Source organism: Cydia fagiglandana, chromosome 7, assembly GCF_963556715.1.
Source record: "Cydia fagiglandana chromosome 7, ilCydFagi1.1, whole genome shotgun sequence".
Lineage (NCBI taxonomy): Eukaryota > Metazoa > Arthropoda > Insecta > Lepidoptera > Tortricidae > Cydia > Cydia fagiglandana.
In genome coordinates this window covers 5,021,596-5,047,333 of record NC_085938.1, presented here as the reverse complement: position 1 = coordinate 5,047,333, position 25,738 = coordinate 5,021,596, and the positions used below count along the sequence as shown (strand labels likewise).

General features: G+C 37.5%; 1 protein-coding gene and 1 long non-coding RNA gene across 3 annotated transcripts in view; one reads left to right on the top strand and one right to left on the bottom strand.

Annotated features, from left to right (window-relative positions):
- The window catches only part of LOC134665770 (NAD(P)H-hydrate epimerase), a 460,493-nt gene that overhangs the window by 284,748 nt on the left and 150,007 nt on the right, over positions 1 to 25,738 (top strand). The window lies entirely within an intron of this gene.
- Positions 1 to 25,738, bottom strand: part of LOC134666289 (uncharacterized) — a 93,371-nt gene that overhangs the window by 1,263 nt on the left and 66,370 nt on the right. The window lies entirely within an intron of this gene.

Here is a 25,738-nt window from a genome sequence, read left to right as displayed (position 1 = left end):
TCTGAGGTTCCCAGAGGTTCGAAAACAAGTTCCTGATGTCAGTATTGAAAGATGTCCTTTTTTGGGACATTTTTCGAAATTGGCCGATTACGTTCATATTCGTAATCGATGTCGACCATAGGTCCCGAAAGATGTTCCTTCCATTTCGGGACATTTTTTTAAATTATTTGTTGGCCCTTTAAAACGATATCTGAGATTTCCAAAGGTTCACATGGTAGGTAACATGTTTCCGACGGCAATACAGACTTCCTTTTTTTTGGACATTTATGGGACATTTCTTAAAATTAACATATTGCGTTCAAAATCGATATCTGAGGCGCCTAAAGGTTTCGAAACATGTTTCTGACGGCAATACCGAGAAATGACTTTTTACCTACGCTAAGGTTCCGAATCATGTTTCCGGTAATATTCCGAGATGCCCTGTTTTGGGACATTTTGGGACATTTCTTGAAACCAACCGATTGCGTTCAAAATTTATATCTGAGGTGCCCAAAGGTTGCCCAAAAGAATGATTTATTTTTATTGAATGCCTTGCGAGTATTACAGTAAGTATCGGGATATCCCCCGGTATTCACTGTAATACTGGCAAGGCTTTATATATTGAACTTTACTTGTTATTATGGATATTATTTATTCATTTATCTCACACTAACAATCTGTCATAAAAACATAACAAGCATCAAATGAAATCGAAGGGAGCCCGAAATATGATATTTTTTTTATTGATTTAGACATAATTATAATATCGTATAGAAGTTATCTTACAGATGTATTCTCATAATTATTTTTTATCCATTAATCTTGCACACAAAAATAACAAAGTGAAATTTTTAAACCCACATAACATTGTTCTAGAATAAAAAATGTACCTATAGATATTCAATGTTAACCTTTACGACAAATAATAGTTGGAAAATTTTACTTACCGTAAGAACAACTGCGATGTCCAATCCTCAAAGTCACGCCAAGTTAATCGTATGAAACAGTCCAGAAGTAAATCCAAAAGTCCGTATAACAAGCCAACGCCAAAAGAAAATCCACAGTCCAATTTAAAACAAACACACACAGTCACAGACCAACAAACAACAAGGGTTGAAGACCGAATGTCTTATCTCTACTGGATTCAAACTGGACACCACTAGAACAATAAAAGGATTAGAATCATGCTATCTCTTTCGCACTCGTACGTTTTTAGAACTCATCTTGTTATCAGCAGGGTGGCGTAATGCAGGTAGTAAAGTAAGTACGCGGCTAAAGTGAAGAATCTAAATATTGCCGTTGAAACCATGTTTTGCACCTCAGATATCGATTTTGAATGTGCTTGCATTCACTTTCAAAGAATGTCACTAAAATGTCCCAAAACAGGACACCTTTCAATATTGCAGTTGAAAAGATGTTTAGAAACCTCTGGTTACCTCAGATATCGATTTTAAACGCAATCTGGTAATTTGTAGAAATGTCCCAAAAAAGGGCATCTCTCAATATTTCCCTCGGAAACAAGTTTCGAAACCTTTGGGCACCTCAGATATCGATTATGAACGCTATTGGTTAATTTCAAGGAAAGTCCCGAAAATGTTCCAAAAAGGACATCCTTCATATTGCCGTCGGAAACATGTTTCGGAACCTTTGGTAAACTCAGACACCGCTTTTGAACGTATTTGGCTAGTTTCGAAAAAAGGCCTAAATAAAAAGGACATTAGGTAGGTACATACAAAGTAATCGTCAATCCGAATTGACGATTGAGGATTGAGGATTGACCGATCAATTCGAATTAACGATTAGTAATCGTCAATCCTCAATCAGTAGATTTAGAATTAGTTTCGTCAATCGTCAATTCGGATTGATCGGTCAATCCTCAATCGTCAATCGTCAATTCGAATTGATTTTTTGCCAACACTGCGTAACAGCATGTTAATTTTGTAAAACCACTCTAAAATCCTCAAGCAAACATAAGATCGTGGCACTATTTGTACGTCTACGTCAATCAAGCTAGAAGTGTGATAAAAAGAGATGAACTGAGTGCAACAGATAACGTGCCAGATTCAGATGATAAACAAGTTTTACGTTTGTGTGAGAGAAAACATCGGGTCGTGTAACAAGGAAGTGAAAAGAAAAAGTCTCCTGATAATTTAAAATAAATAAAAAGTAGATAAATTTTTTTCTTCATTAAAGAACTGCATATACCCATATGGATGAGATGTTCTCTATATTTGGATTGGTTTAATAATATGTATGTAGTTTCATTTTACCTCAACCTCAACTACCCAGGCTACTCACTGGAAAATAAATTCAGAGCACGTGCTGGGGTCTGTGTGTACGTCCGCGATGACATTTGCTGCAAGCGTCTCCGTTGCTTTGAGGCTGCCGGGTTTTCCACTTTGTGGATTATGGTTGACTCGGGCTCAGAGAAAACTCTGTATGCCTGTGTCTACCGATCGCACAGCGGAAACCAGGAGACAACTAGGCTCTTTGACCACCTTACTGAGATGGCAGATAAAGCCCAACAGCGGTACCCTGCGGCTCAACTCGTATTCCTTGGGGACTTTAACGCCCACCACGAGGAGTGGCTGTTCCCGTTCAAGAATACTTGCCACGCTGGGAGGGAAGCGCGCAAATTTGCTGTATCCCTAAACCTTACCCAGCTGGTAAATGTTGCGACGCGGATACCGGATGTTACTGACCATACACCCAATTGCCTTGACCTTCTGCTGACAACTGATCCAGACAGGCACTCGGTTTCGGTCTCAGCTCCGCTAGGATCGTCCGATCACTGTCTAGTGAAATCCGTGTCGATCCACTCTCCTCCTGATCTCTGCCCTAGGGGCACGAGGAGAGTATGGCGATACGAGTCAGCGGACTGGGATGAGATGCGGCATTTCTTTGCGTCTTTCCCCTGGCGGCAGGTCTGTTTTTCTTCGGGTGACCCCTCGTGTTCTGCTGAGGCTGTTGCGGATGTGATTCGGCAGGGAATGGAATATTTCATTCCGTTCTCCGACCTATCGCTCGATCACAAGACCCGAGCATGGTACAATTCGGACTGTGCTCGAGCCGAGGCCCTTAAGCAGTCTGCATACCAGGCTTAGGTATTAGCCCGCGATACCAAAGCTGGAGCACAGAGGGTTCGCGCGAGGAAAAAAGCCTTTAACTCAGCTGCCAAGTCCTGCAAACGGGTGCTTCGAAAGGCTCGATTCGACCACGTCAGTCGAATAGGGGCCAAACTCGCCTCCTACCCTCCTGGTAGCAAGCGGTTCTGGTCCCTGTCGAAAGCGGTCGAATCCAACTTCTGCCGACCCACATTGCCACCTCTGCAGAAACCTGATGGGACACTGGCCCACTCCGCGACAGAGAAAGCTAACTTGTTTGCTTCTCTGTTTGCGAGCAATTCACGTCTAGACGCAGGCTCAAAACTTCCACCTACGCTACCTCAATGCAGTTCCTCTATGCAGAGAATTGCTATTCATCAAAAAGAGGTACGCCGAGCTCTGCAGAATCTTGACGTGAATAAGGCCAGTGGACCAGACGGTATACCTGCACGTGTACTAAAGCAGTGTGCGCCTGAGTTGTCTTCTGTACTGACACGCCTGTACCGCCTCTCTCTCCAAACAAGAACGGTGCCGAAATCCTGGAAGCTTGCAAACGTGCAGCCAGTACCCAAGAAGGGTAGTCGTGCTGATCCCTGCAATTACCGACCAATCGCCATTACCTCCATGCTCTGTAAAGTCATGGAAAGGGTACTTAACGGCAAGCTGCTGGCATACCTCGAAGCAAATGATCTGCTCAGTGACCGTCAATATGGCTTTCGCCGAGGTCGGTCTACTGGGGATCTTTTAGCGTATGTCACGCACTGCTGCGGCGAGGCCATCGAGAGGAACGGTGAAGCGCTTGCTGTTTCACTGGACATCTCGAAGGCCTTTGACAGGGTTTGGCACGCAAGTCTCCTTAGCAAGCTTCCTGCATACGGCATCCCTGCTGACTTTTGTAGCTGGCTATCTGATTTCTTGAGTGAACGGTCGATCAGAGTAGTGATGGCTGCTCTTCGGACCTCATGGCCATTGACGCCGGTGTTCCTCAGGGGTCTGTTCTCTCCGCAACCCTTTTCCTGCTCCACATTAACGACATGCTGCAACCCAGCATTGTAGGTTATGCAGATGACAGTACGGTTGTTGAGAGATATTTGGCTAGTGCAGGGGACAGCAGGGAGGATATACGTTCACAGAGAGAGGCCATGGTTGAGCGAATGAACTTGACCCTTAGTCTCGTTTCCCAGTGGGGTGATGACAATCTGGTCACGTTCAATGCCTCCAAAACGCAGACGTGTCTATTTTCCGCAAAACGGAGTCCATTCGACCTGACTCCTTCTTTCCGGGGTGCATCTGTACCTATTGCCGACAGCCTGGAACTCCTCGGCATGGAGCTGAGTTCAGTCCTCAGCTTCGGCAGCTTCATTGAGTCTAAAGCACAAACTGCGGCCAGAAAGCTGGGCGTCCTAAATAAGGTGAAGCGATACTTCACACCTGGACAGCTTCTAACACTTTACAAAGCTCAAGTCCGGTCGTGTATGGAGTATTGCAGCCACCTGTGGGATGGCTCAGCGAAATACCAACTCGCCGCTTTGGACTCAGTGGAGCGCAGAGCCAGGAGGATGATTGGCGACAAGAAGCTAACGGCTAAGCTTCAGTCTTTGGCCCATCGGCGGAAAGTCGCCAGCCTGTCGGTATTCTACAGGTTGCACTTCGGGGAGTGTGCCCAAGAGCTACACGAGCTTATTCCACCGTCCCCATTCTAACATCGGACTTTTAGACGCACGGCCGGTTTCCATCCTTACTTGGTAGATATTCCACCAATTCGCACGAAGCGCTTTGCTTCTACTTTCCTTATGCGCACTGCCAAGGAATGGAATTCCTTGCCGGCGTCTATATTTCCGTGTTCTTATAGCCCGGCAACCTTCAAATCAAGAGTGAACAGGCACCTTCTGGGCGAGCTCGCTCCATCGTAGGCCACGTCTACGCCTCGGCTAGTCTGTGGCCATGAGTAAGCCCATTCATAATAAAAAATAATAATAATAATAATAATCGTCGGTTAGTGTCACATCACACTTAGAGTAAATTGTCAATTTACAAGGGGCCTCTACGTGTTGGCTTCGGCCCCACGCACGCCTACCAAAAGTCCGGGACCCCATGGTCCCGAGATTATGTAAAAGACACACAATAATAATAATTATATTATGTATTATGTAAAATGCAAATGTATAGATAGGGAGTAAGTTAAGTAAGTACCTACTTAGTTTATTGCGACTGAAAAAATCCATTGCTAAGATCAAATAGGTACATACTTACTGAAAATTATGGATTCCTCTAGGTAGGCAGTTCATTGCCGCCACTATTTATAACGCTGACTTAGCTTCGAGTTGAATGGATTAAAATCAGAACAGTTATATATACATACACAACTTAGTCAGCTGATGAATAATTAGAATACTACTCGTAATTAGCAGATATTTAAAACCTACCTACCGCAACATAATTATGTTAAAATTTATTCAATTCAATTCAAATAATTTATTTCGGAGACATTGTCCATAGTTGCTAGCAACAAAAGTCTACTTAGAGCTAAACTTTTAAATTAAAATTTGAATTTTGGAACGTAAGCACGTCTTACGGTAGGTACATGTATTTGAAACTATTATTGTCATACGGTACATGCATGGTTTCGTATATTCTAAAACGACGCAGTAGCATAGACACGCAGCATGACAAATATGTTCTCATCAGCTTTTCATGAGCCCGATATAATAGCAATAGACATGGCACTATTTTTCCCCTGATCACCATACATTATACGGTCACCCAACACAAGGTTGTGGGTAACATTTGCCTTGCCGATGTAGTTTGCGCTAATCTAAGATGTTTAAAACATATGAGGCCCGCGGGCGGTAGAGTTATGTCGACAAACTCGTACAAAAAATACAATATCTTTTTTTAAGCCTAATGTAATTAATTCATTTCTGACCAGCGTGACCACTATGTCTATGGTCTAAACTCTAAAGTAAAGATAATTAAAGGGGAGGCCATCCTGTATATGAACATTTTATGAGTGCGAAAGAGGCGGACTACAAATGAAAAAAAAGTGACCACTTGTGAGCTTCATAGCAGCCGCTTGAATGTACTAAAACTTAAGGTTATCGCCGTTATCGGACTCGAAACTACGAAAAACTGTATACAGTAGATACGGTGGGTGATTATATGTTGGAGTATACTGTTATAAAAGTAAATATTATTCCTGAAGTTCGTACTTCCAATGAGACTCCTATTTCTGACCGGAATCATTCAAACCCGTTTAGTACGAAATCAATACTGACATCTGAGAACATACCTATAAGATCTTTGACCTTTGACCAAATAAATTGAAATTATTTTCCTGAATGTAAACAATACAGCCATGAAGTTATTGTTTCCAATCGTTAAAATTTATTTATTTACTTAGGGATAAAATTAACTACATACATATATCATTCTATTATTTGAAGTTTTGAAACGGTGACCTTTAATAACAATGAGACAGGCCCCATAAATTAATTACTTACTTAAATGGGTCATCTCATGTCCTTATGCAATCACAGCCTAAATATTGTAAACAACCTTCATTTTAATTTAAACTAACAGGCAACTGGGGCTAGAAGTCGCCACCATGGAGGTATAGGAGGATTCAGTGTGACTCGACTCGACCGACGACCTACTCAGTACGGTCCAATATTTAAGAGTAAAAACATATAAATAAGAAAGAAAACATAAACGTAGAATGTCCCACCAAATGATTTCATCGCAACATGATGCTAGCGCTGGGAGTACCAGCGTTGATCCAGACCGTTTAGGTGGCAGTGGCAGAATTGTTTCCTCGCCAAATAGGGGACCCGCTTATTGAATCGTTTATATTAGTGATCTCCAAAATACGGTCCAGCTCGCCAGCCCATGCCAGTTCAAATATAGTTTGCCCAGGCCGCGAAAAGGAAGCAGAAGAATCTAGGTTCTGGCATGAATTAATTTATCTAAGGAGAGGGAAAAAAATTAGAGATCCATATTATACTGTTGTCGTCGGTATAGAAAGTTATACGATTAAAAAACTGTTTCTATTCCAACTGAGACAAAATACTGTCCCGCTCAAAACGTGATAACTCCGCTGGTGCATAATGCGGTTAACACAGTTTATCCATTTAATGCAAGCAAACATGCCGCATGCAGCTAGTTAACCCGTAATAGGTACGTTTTAGCAAAAAAATGTGCGAGTTCCATGTCTAAAACAATGGCAACTTGAACCCCGAACTAGATACATTATAGTAGCGACTATTGGCTATGTGTGAAATGTATGGTGGGGGGAAACAAAAGCGACAACAACAGTGAGTCTGAGTGGGAATAGTGGGATAAAAAAGAACGTCTATGTGGGACCTCATCGTCATATTATTTGATGGCATGGCACAGAATTTAAGAGAGCTAGTGTGTGAAATCTGTTTGTCCAATAGCCAGGGTGGCGCCACACTTCCACTGACTTACTGACATAATTGGTATTGGTAGCAAATGTTACTTCAACCACAATTTATTTATTATAATTTCTTCGTTCCATTCAATTTTAATGTTATTTTATTCATTCCAATTCCAATCCAATCTGATTCGCATTAAGTTGATAAAATACGTATAGTTACGGTCGGTAAGGAATTTCTTCTATTAGCTTCCTATTTGTCAATTTGACATGGTTCCGTGGTTATTTTCTTCAAGCATTTGAACATTGTATTAAACATAAAGGACAAAATAAATGTACAATTAGATAGCAATATCAGAAATAAAACAATGTTATTTGTATTGAAATGATGAAAGCTTTGACGTTTGACCGATAATAATTATTAATCATAGTTGCGAATTGACCGCACGAGAATTTTGAAGATATCAACTCAAATAACTGTAGGTATTGGTGATAATACTGGTTACCGCCGGTTGATATCTGTATTACCAAAATATTTGCATGACGGTTGTCTCGAAGACACGGAAGATCAAAGCTACCTACTGATAGGTATATTTTTAGCGGTATGTTTTCGTACCACCCACTGATGTAATTTAAACAAGATATTTCGTTCATAAGCATAAACTAGATACACTTAAGAACAATTGACCATGTCAATTGTATGGAGATTTTCATACAGAATAATTCACTGCTCTTGAGAACGAACAGTACCGGCCTATAATATGCTATTTATTGGCTGATACTGTGACCATTTGGCTACTACTTACAATTGGGTATCATTCGTCTAGAAGTGTGCCTATTTTCTTCTTCTTTGATTTAATAAATACACAAGATTAAAAGATTAAATAATAAATACACATCAAACAACGATGAATTTAAATTCCCTTTATTGAAGATCAAACGATGCTACAACATCAATTGACAGTTGTATATTACACCTGATGTCGATTTCCACGTTCCTCTGGTCAAGGCCTGGCATTGGCAATTCAGATTGCCAAAAAACATCACCATTTGTATCTGCTGCATGGCAATAACACCGGGTTCGTTGCGCCCGGACATGTAAAAATAGTCGATAGTCGTAGTTTACGGCTTTGGGTAACCATCCATCACTGCGACAGACGCGATCCATACATTTATTCAAAGTAATCTACTCCTCAATGTTGTGGAGTCAAATTTATCTGGAATAAAGGCATATTAAAGATAATATCTTCTCTTACTCGTAAGTCATACAGCAGACCATGTTTCTTGCCGAGGTGTACTTTTAGAGAAGGGTCAATGGATGCTAAGGACTGTTCAGTTTACTAAGCGGACACTCTTACACCTCTTTTAATCGGCGAATTTAAAATAAATTGACGTACAGCTCATAACAATATAATTAACAATCCCTTATTTATCAATTGCTACATATTTGTTCCCATAATAGTCAAATATTTTTCCCGAAGGACCGAACAAATTTGGAACATAGCAAGTTAGTTCTGCAATAAGGATGCACAGGCTAGTATTCACTGCGAAAAATCGTAAATATGTACAAATTTTCCAAGTTAAACGTGAATAAAATTATTAAAACATTTGCAGGGCATCATATGCTTGAAGATTTTACAAAATCCCGGCACAGAAGCGGCCCGGCCAATCCAGAAACAAAAGTATTGTCATGCGGCTGTTAAAATCAATAAATTACTTATCGGTTCGCGAAATTCCTAAGACAGCAGGCGTTAGAGTAGGCACAGATTAAAATATAAGAAGTATGTACAATAAATGGACCCATAGAAAGAAAAAAATGGACAAAAGAATTACAGAGCAGCGAAAGCAATCGAAAAAAAGAAGCGTCAAACTGTACTACATTTTACATTAAGATAAATTTCGTAGCATTTTAATGGACAACGGAAAATGCGTAAAATGTTGCTGTAGTACGTTACCAATGGCCCTGATGCTACCATGCCGTTGTAGAAGATCATATATTCGACGAGGAGAGTAACATCAAAATTGACCAATTCATGAAGAAAGTCCTTGTCTGGCAGGCAATTGGTTCCTGTGGCCTTAAAAAGTTTGTTCTATTTTGCGACATGAACTTTGGTTGCGACATTTACAGAAAATAATGCATCTAATAACGAGTACTTGCCGTCTATCAGACGCATAATGTCACCTCTTCATTTCGGCCTGATTTGGCAAGTGCCCACTATGCTGGTCAGAAAGTGAAGCTACTGAATTTGAAAAACATTGATTTCGTTCAAAAACAAGTCAACTCATCTAATTGCCCGGAGCTCCACTCCATCGAGTGGCACTAGACCAATGTGAAGATGCACTTAAAAAAGGGTAGATGAGAAGCTAAAACATTGAAAGAATTCAAACGAATGTTGTTTACAACTTGTCAAAAAGTGTCAAAAATTTATGTGCAGGCACTTGAACGGCGCAACCGTGTAAAAGTACGAAAATCTTACCGATGTTATTATATTATACTATATTTACATTAAAATGTTTTGCGTTGGTTTCCGTTTTTATTATATCTATCTTAATAAAGCGATTCCAGAATTAGAAAAATGTAATTTATACTTTTTTGTGTGTCCGCTTAATAAAATGAACAGTCCTTATTATGTAAATATCGATCGCGAGGACGTTTATCAATGCGATAGATGGACATATACTAACGAGTACTACCAATGCCAATACCAATAAATATATACTATAGAGTAAAGCTCAGACCAGAAATATTTGGAGTAAATTAACGTGCCACGACAACGAAACCTGGGCCTTAAGTTCATGCTGTAGAATAACCTCAGAACAACTAACAAGAAGATTCCAGACTTCATTTCAACTTTCTTGAGTAACAAAGCGAATAGTGGGTTCATTACTTATTTCGTTTTTTTCTTGTGTTGCATATTTGGTATCTTAAGCCTGTGTCTCTTGATCTAGCGTGGGCCGATAGTTTCCGACAGACAATTTAAAATGCTTCCAAAACGACTTATACTGAATTAATATTAAAAAGTTGAAACAAAATAGTACCTTATGAATTGCTGATAGAGCTCAAATGTTGATGATCAAAATTTACGAGAGGCAAACGTGAAGTCAGTAGTATAATGCTGTGCGAGTCAAATAACGAGTTTGAATACATTGGTGGCTTATACTTACACACCATGATGTCATCCATGTACACGACTAGACGCTACAGCAGGTATGTGACTAAGAAGTAGGTACATGCAACACTTTTAGTTATGTGGAAAGTTCCATCCATAGACCCATATTCAACCAATGCTAACATAAAATGAATCTAGAATTGCCTCACGTTAAAATTTATAAATGTAGCCTTGATTTAGAATCCTTAGCTGTATGTGTAATACTTCGGATTATAAAAGGAAATCTAGCGTATCAAGATTCAAGAGCAAATCCAGTTACGTATAAAATAAGGCAAAGTTGTAAACAAGTTCCTTTTAGAATTCAACGAGAAAATGAACACCTTTCGTATTATTTTCCGTCAAGGTGTACCAAATACCTGTAGATAATGTAAAGGTATATATATACACGCACATTAGGGTATAAATAAAATATGAAATACCGGAGTGTATGCTATGGATGGATGGTTGAGGTAAATTCATTTATAATAAAACTAACTTGTGATAACTGTAATGACTAATGTCATTTATGCAAAGCGACATGTTTTCCTCATAGGTACCTATGTGTAAAATACTTTTAAGACGCAATACAATAACGATAACCATTTAAATAAAATACCTTTTTTTATCAGGGGGCCCACTATCTGGTACAATAATAAATAAGATGGATGAGTTTATGATAACCTGGAGCTTACGCACTGCAAAGTTGATAGCATGTGATAGCGAACATGTAAACATTACGGCCAGACGAAAACAAAGCTGTTGCGTAACAACACAAATATGTTATCGTCCGCTAATGCATTAGATAACTAAGAAGCTTAGCAGTCTGCCAATGGCTTCATACAGAACAGGATAGGCTATGTTAACTCGAACTATTGATCCAACTGAACGGAACTAAGCGAACGTGTTCAAAATTAACTGCACAATATTGCTGCCATAACAATCAAATTACCACATTCAACTCCTCAGAGTTCACTAGAACTGCCATATGTCTAATATTCTGTTAGATATAATTGTAGACGACCCGATTCTTAGAAGTCAAAAACCCCCGCACACAGATTTCGGGTATTTTGGGTCTTTGAGTTCGATTAAAACGACAAGTCAAGGGACGCTACATTATGTGACTCGACTATATGTAAGTATTTATATATTATATATATCGTTGTCTGAGTACCCACAACACAAGCTTTGAGCTTACAGTGGGGCTTAGGGCAATTTGTGTAAAAATGTCCTATAATATTTATTTATTTTATTTATTATTTATTTATTATTTTTATTTTCGGGCACATTATCCATGTTTTATGAACAATAAAATCAAGCAAATAAAATAAAGCTCCGGTTTGCCTTCGCATTTAAATGACACTGCTTACTTTTGTAAACCCTTGAAACGATTGCCCTCCTTTATTTGTCAGTCGAATAGAAATGTGTGTGTTGAGAGTTGAAGTATACATTGCAGCACAAAAACAAACAAAACCATACCAATAGGGCATACTCGCTAGCATTTATCGGCCTAGAAAAAGCATCCGTCTTTCCCACATTCGCCAACTGGTTGAAAGAATACTATTGCTTTAATTACAATGTTAATTGGGTGATCCTGATCTGAAATAATTATGATACTGTAACTTAAATTGAGATTTATATAGCTTAGTATTTTTATGAAAAAAAAAACAAATGTTAAACTAAGCGGTGCATTATATGTATACATTCCCCGTATACATATTGAAATTATTTTTCAGGTAGAATCTTAATTAAACATTTATCTCTAACAAAAATTGTATTACTGAACCTAGACGATAGAAGAAAGTACAATACAACTTGTTATAGCATCCCTAATTTTCCGTCGGGGGTTAAAATTAAACCCAATGGACTTCCGCGTGAGCGAGCTAATTCTTGAGAAGACCAATTAATTAATATGTCCAAAAGCCTGACCTTCTTCTCTTCCGTTCGTCCAAAGTAAATTATCAACTCCCACACTTGTTCGCAAACTAGGCCACTTATTGATTATGTCGTGTCGTCAAGCTGTATTTAGAAGGTTGTGTCAACAAACTGGCAATTTCATGCAATAGGTATAACCGAAACCATACAACTTTCGCGGTTGCGGAGAACACGGTAATAATTACTTGGGAGTTTTATTTTATATAGGGCAAACCTTGGCTATTCGGTGATACTTGGTTTAGTAGTAGTTAGTAGGTAGTTTTAATGTTTTTTATCCGCGTTACCTGGTAATTATATTACTTGAAACCATATTACACCACATTAGTCACATCCATGGCATCTCTTAAACATTGTTTTAAGCAATAAAATTACCGGGCAACTCGGCTAAAAGACAATAAAACTGACTATCACCGAATAACTACGTATCACCGAATGGCCAAGGTTTGCCCTACCATCACGCTAGTTGCAAACAAACCTTTTGGTACCTCTGATCATAATGTTAGCATTAGTTATGGAATGGATGTTTCCAACTCGAGGATTTTTGCATTGCGGACCCTGCAAGGGAGTATCATAAGTATAGTTCAACTTTGTTTCCGAGCTATTCCATGTTACGTCGTCTGAGCAGTTTTATTGACCGCGCGGTCTTACATAGACCACCATACCAGACACCTTTCTTTCTACAGAAGGAGTAGAAGGACACTCCCTCTTGACAGAGAGCTATTTACAACGAGAGCATTTGACAGCTGGAAATACCTCCTGCAATGATATAATTTAGACTTAAACGAATAAGAATGAACGTGAACTTCTTACCTACCGACAGAGTGATATACAAAATAGAAAGCAATAGTGAACATCAACCCCTATATAAAACAATTCTTCTATTTTAATTTCTAAATCATTCTGTAACCGTTCTGCACTTGAGGTTGCAGACTTAAACGGACGAGTTCGCAATCAATGCATATTAATGGATTTAAATGTGTCAATACATTAGCCAAGCCTTCCATACACGCTATGCACTATATGCGAAGTTTTGCAGTTATTTACCGATGCAACTATGTAATAATCATTAAATACGCAACGTATTCTATGTTACTTGTAATCGTTTACCCGTTTATCATCCATGACCTGCTTATCCGAATGATATTAACGCTATTATTGCCGCTGGATTAAATTACCATGTATTCGTTTGGAAATACCTGATATGTAATACTTTTCAATATTTATTAATAAAGCACAAACATCCCTATAAAAGAAACTCGATAAACACCAAAAATCCTACACTCTTCTACGTGTTTACTTCGGTTCATAACACTACACAGAGGTGTACTAAAATCTATCGGACGTTCGGTTAATCCTATTAGCGTCTGGCATTCCCGACTGAAGTGTAGGTACCTACTCAAACCACTCTGCTGATGATAATTCTGTTATGCATGATCACATTGATGTCATTGATCACAAGTTGAACACTATAACTATTGCAATGCGTGATCGGTAAAGACGTTAATGTACTTATACTCAAGTTCTATTTATGTGCCTATAAGCTCTTGAGTAAACACAGCAGTCAGCGCATGTCTCTTTAACATAAGGAAATGATAACAGGTATACATAGTAAATACAGGAACTATTCAACTATGTAATTATATTTAAATGACTGAAGAATGTGTGTTGAATTCGATTATTTTAACACAAGACTGACCAGTGTCAGGTACAATCATATAATAATATCACCCTTGGACATCAGATGGATATCGAGAGATTCGAGAGCAAATTGGTTTGCAACCTTGAATCAACTTCTATCAAATCGACATGATCGGGATATAGCGCTTTTTGTCGGTATACATGACAGAAATCATCACTCCATAAGAAAATTAAGGAACTCTTTTATGATACTTACTCATAGGAAATTCTTACACAGATCTGTGTAAGAATGTCCTATAATATTTATTTATTTATTTATTTTTATTTATTATTTACTCATGAGGAATCCCTCACGAGTAAGTATTACCAGAACTCTTTTTGGTGATTTCGAGCGTTCAAATAAACAAAAACTAGTAGTTATCATAATCAAATAAAGCACCAAGTTTTAAGGCATATTTGTGACATCCCACCGGTAAAGGTACCTTATGGAAGTTGTCGCTTACGCTATTATTAACGAATACTATTGCGGTCCTATGCGACGTAAGCGCCAGCCGCCAAGGTACCTTTTCCGAGCAACGTCACATTTAACAGTAGGTGTGATAAATGTGATCCAACACAATCGGATGAATAAAACCTCTTATAGCTTGCATAGGTGTGTTTTGTATTGTATACCAATACCAAGCTCATCCCTACACACACCTAATTTCATATCTAGGCAAGCGTAACATATAGAAGAATCATGTTAAGTGGAGGAAGGGCAGATAGCGGAAAGAACGTAATTCTATTAGTCAATAAAATCGGAAATTACATATGTAGGTATGAATGGCGGCTTAGGCTAGGGTTCAAATTGTTTGGATTTATGCGATTAATCTTGATTTAGAACTACAAAAGCTTGATTAGGAGCAAGGATCAAACAAATGTATTTTCAATCAAACCATAATGTGCGTTGATAGCGACAGACACATCCACGTGGCGGTTTATTTTTGGACATGAAGCCATTAAACACCAGATACAGTTTATGGCATACGCTGATGGAAAACACACCAGAGGTTTCTGATGGGCCCCAATATTTTAACAGTCAAGGTCGACTTATATTTAGATTCCTGTTCGCGTTAATGTGTATGCTTTTACGCCACATTTTCAAGTAGGTACTATATCATTTTTGCAAGTCGGAGTAAAGAATAGAAAAATTGATATGTACGTTCAAAACAATACAATACAATACTCTGTACCTATTTCAAGTGTGTTTGTTTCAAGTATCCGGCAAACAAAATGTAGTTTAAAAGATACAAACAATGCAACACGTCAGATTAGTGGAAATCGATAATAAAATAGGTAATAAGTAATATGTGTTACATTATTGTTTACAGATTACGTAACTGTGACCAATCGTGACTGAATAAAACCTAATTGATAGCACTTACATAACGTGCCTCTTCAAAGTCTTCAACAACTAATAGAGTACCTAGTACCTACCTAACTAGACAACTCTCGAAAAGTCTAGCTGATATGATACCGATAGGTAAATGTTTACTCAGTGAACCCAGTCACGTTCCCCATGAAGTTAAGATTAAAGAAAACATGTTTGCAAAAACACGACTGACCTTGAAAAACACGATTCGCAAAAGATACGAGCGTTAAGACGAAACGGGAGCTGAGCTAAAAGTCAATTTTGAGATTTCAAGCTGAATATACCCGTCGCTCTGACGGGGCGTAACCGCGGCGTGAGAGACTGTATTTGTGTGTGTAATGCACGCACACAGACGCGTGCGGTGCGCCCGTACTCGCGCTGGCGCGCACCTCACTGATTGCAATTTACATTGTCACTTTTTGTTACTGCTACTACTAAGTAGGGTAATTCGCCAGTAACTGGCCACTTTTAATAACTGGCCGCCCTAAACTAAAAATGAATCCTATTCACCTATAAACAGAATTCATTTTAGTATAAGGTTTCAATAACTTCAATAACTGGCCACCTTATACTAAAATTAATTCTATTTATAGGTGAATATAATTCATTTTTGGTTTGGGGTGGCTACTGACGAATTACCCTACCCTATTGCGATTGAACTTTTTTACTTACCCGGCTTACGTTTACGGAACTCGATATCGAATAGGGTAATTCGCCAGTAACTGGCCGCCCTAAACTAAACAAACCGGGCAAGTGCGAGTCGGACTCGCGCACGAAGGGTTCCGTACCATAATTCAAAAAAAAAAAACAAAAAAAAAGCAAAAAAAACGGTCACCCATCCAAGTACTGACCACTCCCGACGTTGCTTAACTTTGGTCAAAAATCACGTTTGTTGTATGGGAGCCCCATCTATTCACCTCTATACAGAATTCATTTTAGTAGGTATAAGGTTTCAATAACTGGCCACCTTATAATAAAATGAATTCTATTTATAGGTGAATAGAATTCATTTTTGGTTTGGCGTGGCCAGTTACTAATAGTGGCCTGTTACTGGCGAATTACCCTATTTATGTACTTAGTGGTTAATACTAGTATCAAGTAAGTTTTTTTTTTCAATAATGCTTAGAAACGAAGTATAGACATGACAAATATAAATATTAACGTCTTTGTAAGGCAGGATTGGATATTCTATAGAGTAAGAGTAAGTGTATGAAACAACCAATTCAGCTAGGACTAGGGAATGCAATCTAGATCTCGCAATTTCGAGATCTCGCTAGATCTCGCACGTATTTTCGAAATTAAACCTAGTTGACAGGAAATCTCGATATATGCAATCTTGGTCGAGATCTCCATTAATATTTTCGAGATCTCGAACAAGACTGAAAGTGAAATACTTTGTTTTAAGTAATATATGACCTTAGATTCATGTTGTTCAGGCAGTGCTATTATGTGTCCGGCTTTAGCTCTATTATTGTTACGCAGTTTCTAAGTAAAGGTAAATAGTGGTTTAACATCGATAGTATCGAAGTAAAGTAAAAATTAAAATTGATTTTATGTTAAATGTCAATTTAATTTGTTGTTGTTATTTTCAAAATATAACATGAGGTACCTTAAATAAGTAGTATGTCGGTGGCATATCGTAAAATCATAATGCTAGGCGTATCATAACGCCACAATTTCCTGATCTAATATTAACCCAGGCATATCACGATCTTCCTTATGAAAGAGACGGCAGATCCATCAGAGCAATGCATTCTTTGATATTCCTAGCTTCATAGCGGGCGCATTGTAAAATAATTGATCGAGAAATCGGTCGGTCGCCCGCCATTTACGTGACGGAACAAAATTCATCATTACTTTGTTATATCCTCCTAAGGCCCAGTCATACAAATGAACCATCCAAAATTTGCTACTGTAATTTGAACCTACAGTGTAGGAAATAGAGTTGTTTTTGTGTTGTTGGAAAATTGAACAAATCAAAGGAAAAGTGACTTTGATCCAATTAAATAGGATCTAAATTTTATCGAACTGAATAGGTGCTATAAGTAGGACCTTGGGCCTTAGGAGGATATAATATCATACAGCAATAAAACTTCTGTTTTTGGAAAGCTAATGAAATTTTTCGTACTTATGCCATCCATGCACGGTAAAAGATCATATATTTTAAATATTTTGTAAATGACTACAGTTATGACTACGGTTATTATAAAACAATAATTGCACGTTTAATACTCTTTCAAACGACATCTCACACGAACCGATCGGTCCCATAGGACTAAAGACGTGAACAAAATATCAATGCTGGTCGGCCGCCCACTTTTTCCTTTTTTTCGACACGCCCCTCCTCCCCTCCAAAAAATAAAAACCGGTCTATTCATATTCTGGAGACCACGAGGAAATCGTGTCGACGAAAATCGTGAAGGAGACGACTTTTGTTTAATTTGCCTATAGACTATAGGAATATCAGAATATCACACCTTGAGGTTGGCACAAAATGGCTGGTGTTCGCTAGGCAGATCATGAAATGTCGGCGTTTCATTATATTCCTAGGAATATCTCGATACGCCCGAATTTACGATGTCTATATGTATGGAATTCTTAGAGATTTTTGATTAAAATAACACATTTTTAGTTACTTTGTCAAATTCAATCTCGTCGAGATATTAATCTCGATCCCGAAAATCTGACTGTCGGGATCTCGAAACACCCAATCTCGATTCGGATTTTTCGTGCGAGATCTCGAATCGCCAATCTTGGTGCGTGATTGCATTCCCTAGCTAGGCCCTTAAATTGCTCGACAATTACGGAGCGTGACTGTACCTAAAAATTTTGTAAACCCATAACCATGCAATAAAATATTTTTGATTTTGATTTCTTATTTGAAATATTAGAATCAAAAAGTTCAAAATAGATTGTACCTATGTAACTACAAAAATGTGTTCCCTCTCAACGCAAAACCCCTTGGGTCTTAGGAGGATCTAGATATTTTCACACAAGACGGTTTATCGATAACTTTTTACATCACTAGATTATCGACATTAAATGTCGACTATTGCCCATCACTTTTCTGGCTGTGTACGTATTTAGAAACTTGACTCCGCCCCTAAAATTAGTGCGATAGGGACAACTGCAGCTGAGGCGAAAAATCCTGCGTAAAAATGTCAAAAATCGAGGTTTCGTAGTCCTCTTTTTCCTCCTCCAAAACTTAACCAATCGTAACCAAATTTGGAAATCTAAATGATTATGAAATTATCTGTGTCGGACCGTTTTGCTTTTTTGGCTAATTGATATCAGTTTTGAATACCACGCCTCTCATTGCGGCATAGTCAATTAGGCCATTTTGGCCATTTTTGAAGGGCTCTAGCGCCTTAAAAAACAAAAATATCACAAAAAGCAAAACGGTCCGACACAGATACTGACAATATTAATCTGTGTTGAAAAAATCATTGCTCTAGCTTCAAAAACCACGGAGGAAAACGAGGAGTACGTTTGTATGGAGGAATGACCACTCCTGTTGGCTCTTAAATGTGTATCGTTACGTAACTCATGCAAATAAGAGAGTATGAAAAAAGAATAAAAAATTCAGTTATTAACTATAATTGTATTTCAGTACCTATGTGATAAGATAGGGAGCGTTTTGCGCAGCAATTCCATTTCCACATGAAATTTGAACAGTAGATAACGAACAATTCGGACTTGTAGTAATTGTGAACTAGCCTTGAGGGCATTCCGAGTTGCTCGGCGACCCAATAGTACCTTCGATATCCACCTACTCTGACCTACATTTAAAAATATTTCTGGTTCTGATGCGGTCTCGACAGTGGCATTGGTCGGAATCTGTATATTTTCAAACATTATTCTATAAAAATAATGTTTTAACGAGATAATTTAAATGTTGCTCTTGTACACGTAGGGAAACCGGTGCAGTTAATGTCAAAAGAAAAAGTATAAAAACTAGGCAACGAAATACAAGATAACACGGTTGGTCGAGGCTTCGAATCCTGAGTCCTGGTGTTGCTCGATATTAATATCGTATGAGATTATGTAGGTAAGCTTGTACAAATATTTACCACCAACTTTTCTGTGGGAAGTATCAAGAGGATATCTGGCAAATCCAAAAGCCTATGCTAAATTTCTATATAAGTGTTAGATAAAGATAAGGATGTTCTAAATGTTAGTAATAAGATTATTAGCTCAATAGTGGGACCGGATTTTTGCACTAAAAGTTTTGATAATTCTAAAGTTGAAAAAGTGATACTTATCTGATGTAGGACATATTTTTAAGCATATATGCTATATACGATGAAAAGTTAGAACGAGCGTTAGATATAAATTAGGTATTTATATATTTTTAGTAATGATTTTTTAATATTGAATTAAAGTGCAATGTTTAAGTTCCATTGTTTATAATATGTATAACGCTTTATAATGTAAAAGTATTAGAAATTTTTTTAACGTGCTTCTTTGTCAAACTACAATTAGCTTATTATTTTGTCGATATTGAATTAAAGTTTAATAAATCCACAACAACATATTTAAATTTATAAGTTAATAGGCAAGCTAAAAAGCTAGAAGAATAAGATATATGCTTTAGAATTAATATGCGTTTATTGTCCTATAAGATCTAATATTGAATTAGAGTCTGTAAAAATAAGTATTTTACTATAAAATAATATACGCAGCCATATTATGGAAAGTAAGAAATTTCTGTGTGTAGCTTGCATTGTAATAGTAAAATCTAGTTAAAAAGGCGCGAAATTCATACATACGCCGCGCTGGTCCGTCAGTCGCCGGCGCGGCGCTCGAGAGCCTATCATAGCCTACCTATACCTCGCCCCTCGCCCCACCTCCCGCTCAGTAACACTGTCTGTCTTTTCTTATCATTCATTTGTTTGTTTACCGTGCACATATATATATAAATTAGATGCGAACATTACGTGAAATTAAAATATTTTATTAAGTAAAAATACCTACAGCTGGTCAATCAGATCTTGTCAGTAGAAAGAGGCGGCGAATTTGAAAAATGTAGGCGCGAAGGGATATCGTTCCATAGAAAATTTGAATTTCGCGCCTTTTTTTAGTGACAAGATTTGCTTGACCAGCTATATTTCATTATCTTGACTAATATTGTAATAAAAATGTACAAGATATTCACAACTATTTTTTACTATCCATAGTTTGTCAAAGGACTGTCTCATTTCAAACATAGACAGGGAGAATCATCATACTATCTTTGACTTACACTAGTACTAGCACCCAAAAGAAAAGGATGAATATAGTTTTTTGTTTTTATTTACTGACAAATTGGTTTGACCAACTATACCTATTTCTGGTTCCTATTGTCATGTCCTGTCCTATTCAACGTCAATATCATAATATGTATATTATAAACCAACTGCTCAATATTACACGGTATACATCCTGAATATACAATAAGGTAAGTGGCCTCACTTACCTTATTGTATATTCCGTGTGGGCCGTATATGCCTATATACAGCCCACCTTAAATTAAAATGGTTTTTTTTTTAATAAACAGGATATGAAGTATGAAAAACTCACTCAAATAGGTTTCTCATTTATTTAAGTTTCTTCATTATACCAAAATAGTTATAAAAATATTACGATACTCTTGGAAAATATACCATTTATAAAAGTCCTATTATGGGCCTTATTGAACACTACCAGTGTATTACTTAATCCCGCAAAAAATAATCATTTTGACAGTAGGTAATAACAGATTTTATTGTTTTTAACTTAAGAGTTATACATATACAAATAACAATATTTGATACTTCATAACAGGAGGATTTATTTATAATAAGTGAAAATAATTATTTTGGGTCTTAATAACTAAAGATATAAAAATTGTCTAGTTTACGCGAAAATAGTAGGTAACTAAACATAAATCTTTATTAGTTACAGTAGTCTCATCTTTTAACATCTGCCGTGCCCCCGCCAAGACGAGAAAAGCGCAAGGGCACTATCTACCTTTTCTCGAAGCGCTTCGTCGTTTTTTGGAACCCTCATAACTTGGGGTTGGATTATACCAGATAAACAAAGTTCTCGGACTTATTAAGCATATCAATTGCATAGCTCTTATACTTTAGATTTTATTAATATCTAAAAACTTCGATTTCGTCACTGACTCACTCACTTGATGATCATCAATACCGGGTACTTCCTGAAGTCCTCTAAGAAGCTGAAATTTGGTATGTATGATAGTTTTAGTACACAATAGGGTGGGTCATTTTTACTTTTTTTTTTATTTCATAGGGGGCACATTTAAAAAAAGGTGCCATTTGGTAATTAATTACTGCATGTATTTTTATTTTATTTTTAGCTTTAATTTTACTGCCTCCGGATTTTAGTCAAAGTTTTTGTTAAATGTATGGACATTATGAAAAAAAAATGTTTCTTTTTGAGTACTTTTTTATTTATCTATTGGCTCTGGACTAGGGAATGCAATCCCGCATGAGGAACTCAATCCCGGTATTCCGCGGGATTGCCATTTTAAGTCCCGCGGGATCCCGCAAGTTAGTATACAATTTTACGAATTAGTACTAAATATGAAGGTTGAAAACAAAAAGTAAACTAAAATTAGAAATAGTACATTTTGTATTAAAAGAATACGGTATAATGACAGTAATCAAGAATTTAAGAACGTGTGTATAGGCTTAATTAACGCGATTTCGTAAGTCCTGTACCACTCGTGGCACACACAATGTTTTACATCACACCTGTGAGGAAAAAAGAGGGAAAACAATAAAAAATCTGCCTAATTTCGGACGTACCTACATAACAAAATTCCCTGGGTACAAAATTAAGATTTACGGACCGCGTCGCCTACGTAAAATAACACCTTTTACGAGCAAGTGTAATGAAATAAATAGACAAATTCGGGTAAAATGCTCTTCCGTGTCATTACCCCTTTCCTCCGTAGATGCATTTAGGCTCCGTGAAGAATTTTCGCCAGTAGGCACGTGCCCGAGCCTGTGCTCCTTGTAGTAACACGTAAGAACCACGTCGCTCTTCGATCCCGCAAATCCCGCGGGATCCCGCTTAATTTACGAGCGGGATTAATCCCGCAAATTGCATGCGGGATCCCGGTATTTCGGGATCCTGGTATCCCGGTATTGCATTCCCTACTCTGGACCTTTACCATGCTATATCGAGCTAAAAATGGTATAACTTTTTAGCTAAAGTTTGAATAAAGAGACGATACATAAATATACTCCGCAGACCATACAAAATATAACAATATTTATACGAAAACATTGAAATCGATCCGGAGGCAGAAAATGAATTCCGATTACAGAATAATTTGAAATACTGTTTATTGACATTATTACGCAACTTTTTGTAACTGTGCCCGAAGGATAACTAATACTTTTTTTTCTCCATACACGAGTGACCCACCCTAGTACACAAACAACAAATAAATTAAAAAAAAAATTATTCCTAAGGGGATGAAGATGGGGTTTAATTTTGTATGGGAAATCAATAATCGCTGAACCGATTTAGTTGAAATTTGGTATGTAGATAGGTATTGTTATGGGGAAGGATATAGAATAGATTTCAACCTCAAAGTTTACCCTTACGGGGTGAAGGCAGATTTCAACCCCAAAGTTTACCCTTACGGGGTGAAGGGTTTATATGGGGAATTTGTAAGAAGTACATTGTGTAACAGATGCCCCCAGATACTTATTTCAGGATTTTTAATAAGTAAATCACCCCCAACCCTTTAAATTAGGGGATGGAAGATTGTCATAAACAACTTACAAAAAGAAGTGAAATCCCATCAAAAACATTTTGATGTAAAATGTTGCCCAAACGAAACCATAAGGCTCGCACTGTCAAAAAGTTATCAGATCTCTTGCCAAGCTTCTAACTCTACATTCTCTACAAGCCCTCTAACTTTACTAGCTCTACACCGAAAGTGTGTGGCTTGGCCGTTTCGTTTCTACAAGAACTATTGTATGTAAGTATAATACAAAAACCGCCCAAATGCGAGTCGCACTCGCATTCCAAGGGTTCTGTACATTACACAATTTTTAACAATATATTTTTTTTAGAGAAAAGTGAATAAAATGTCTTTAAAAAGCCCGTAGGGATCGGAAAACTAGGTACTTAAGTCCGACTCACGCTTGACTGCACATTTTTAATAGCTTTTCCTGTCATCTATAGGAAAAGAGCTAATATGTGTATTTTTTCATAATTTTAGACCCAGTAGTTTCGGAGATAAGGGGGGGGGGGGTGGTAATTTTTTGCGTATTTTCTTAATTAACTTCTAAACTATTTATTTTAAAATTATGAAAAAATATATCTGAGATTCTTACAATGAGCCCCTTTATTTGATATATATATATATATATATATATTTTTTTTTTTTTTAATTTATTGAACAATAAGCTAAATAAAGTACATTATTATTACAAGACCCATCGTGGGCAAAACCTTGAGGAGGTTTGTATGCCGATGGGGAGTTCGAGAAAATAACATGACAATATACATATCTATCTTATACTAATTAAAATTCTAACAAAATTCTCTTATATTAATTCTTATTCTAATTCTCTTATACCTATTAATTCTTATTCTAATTCTCTTATATTAATTATAACAAGATATAGTTTTTTTTTCTTCTATTTACCATTCGTCTCAAAAGTGACCCCTTTATTTGAATTTCTATTATTTACTTTACATGTATGTCCTTGGGCTATAGACTTACATGTGTATACCAAATTTCAACTTATTGGTGCAGTAGTTGCGGAGCAAATAGGCTGTGACAGACGGACAGCCAGACACACGAGTGATCCTATAAGGGTTCAGTATTTTTCCTTTTGAGGTACGGAACCCTAAAAATAATGAATTTAATAAATTTTTCACCTTATGCCCATGTGGCGGTAGCGAAACAGCCAAGCCACATATTTTGACTAAGGTGTAGAGTTAGTGAAGTTAGGGCTTGTAGAGTTTGAAGCTTGGCTCGACAAGAGATCTGACAACTTTTTGACAGTGCGAGTCTTATGGTTTCGTCTTAGCAACAAAATTTACATGAAAATGTGTTTGGTGGGATATTTTTTTACAGTATAAATATTTATTCGTAACAGTAAGTATTATCTTTTAACATAATTTTTACAGTACAGCTGGTGCTACATTACGACACCGGTGCTATAATAAGCACGTTAAAACACTCCCTTTGACCGTGTTTTAAAATTCGTCACTCGTTGCAAAATATCTATTTTTCGCAATTCTATCGTAAAAGAAAAGAAAACTAACGAAGAGGTTTTACGCATACGAGGGCCACACTGAAAGTTTTGCGTAACTTTTGAATAAAACCATTTATAACCATAATAATACATTTATTGCTTCTCAAAATGTTTCCCTTTACATTCTATGCACATATTCACTCGCTCGGACCATTTTTGGAAGCATGAGGCCCAATCACTTGACTGCATGTTTTCGACGTGGTGATGAAACGTAGTACCTGCCTTATCCGGGGTCTTAAATGTCAAACCCCAAATTAAATCCTTAATTTTGGGAAATAGATAGAAGTCACAGGGTGCAATGTCTGGATTATAATCCGTATAAGAGACATTTTCCACGATTTCGTAATTAAAAAATGTTTTTGCCTTTATTGCGGTATCGGTGGACGCATTATAATGACGCAGGAGGATGCGGCTTCTCGGTCGTCTCTCGCGGTCTTTTTCAATGACTGCGGGCACACAAATGGTAGTGTACTACTCAGTATTTAACGTTCTTTTATTATTTAAAAGTACGGTACAAAAATGTCGCGTTTAAAAAAAACAGACTATCAAAATGTTTGGCAACACTTTTGGCTTGTTGAACTTCTATGGGCCTCCTGTCACCTTCGAAAGACCCATTGACTGGACTAATGCCTTTTTTCCGGATCGTAGCAGTAAATCCAGGTTTCATCTCCTCTAACGATGTTATATACAGCATTTGAACTTCCTTGCTTATACTTTACGCAGCATTTCTCGGCACCAGTCAAAAAGTACCTGTTTTTGGACTGAAGTTAATTCGTGAGGAATCCAAAGACAACAAGGCTTCCCGACTTTAAAATATTCTTGTAAAATCTTTTGTATTTGTCTCATACCTGTCCCTAATTGTCCTCAAA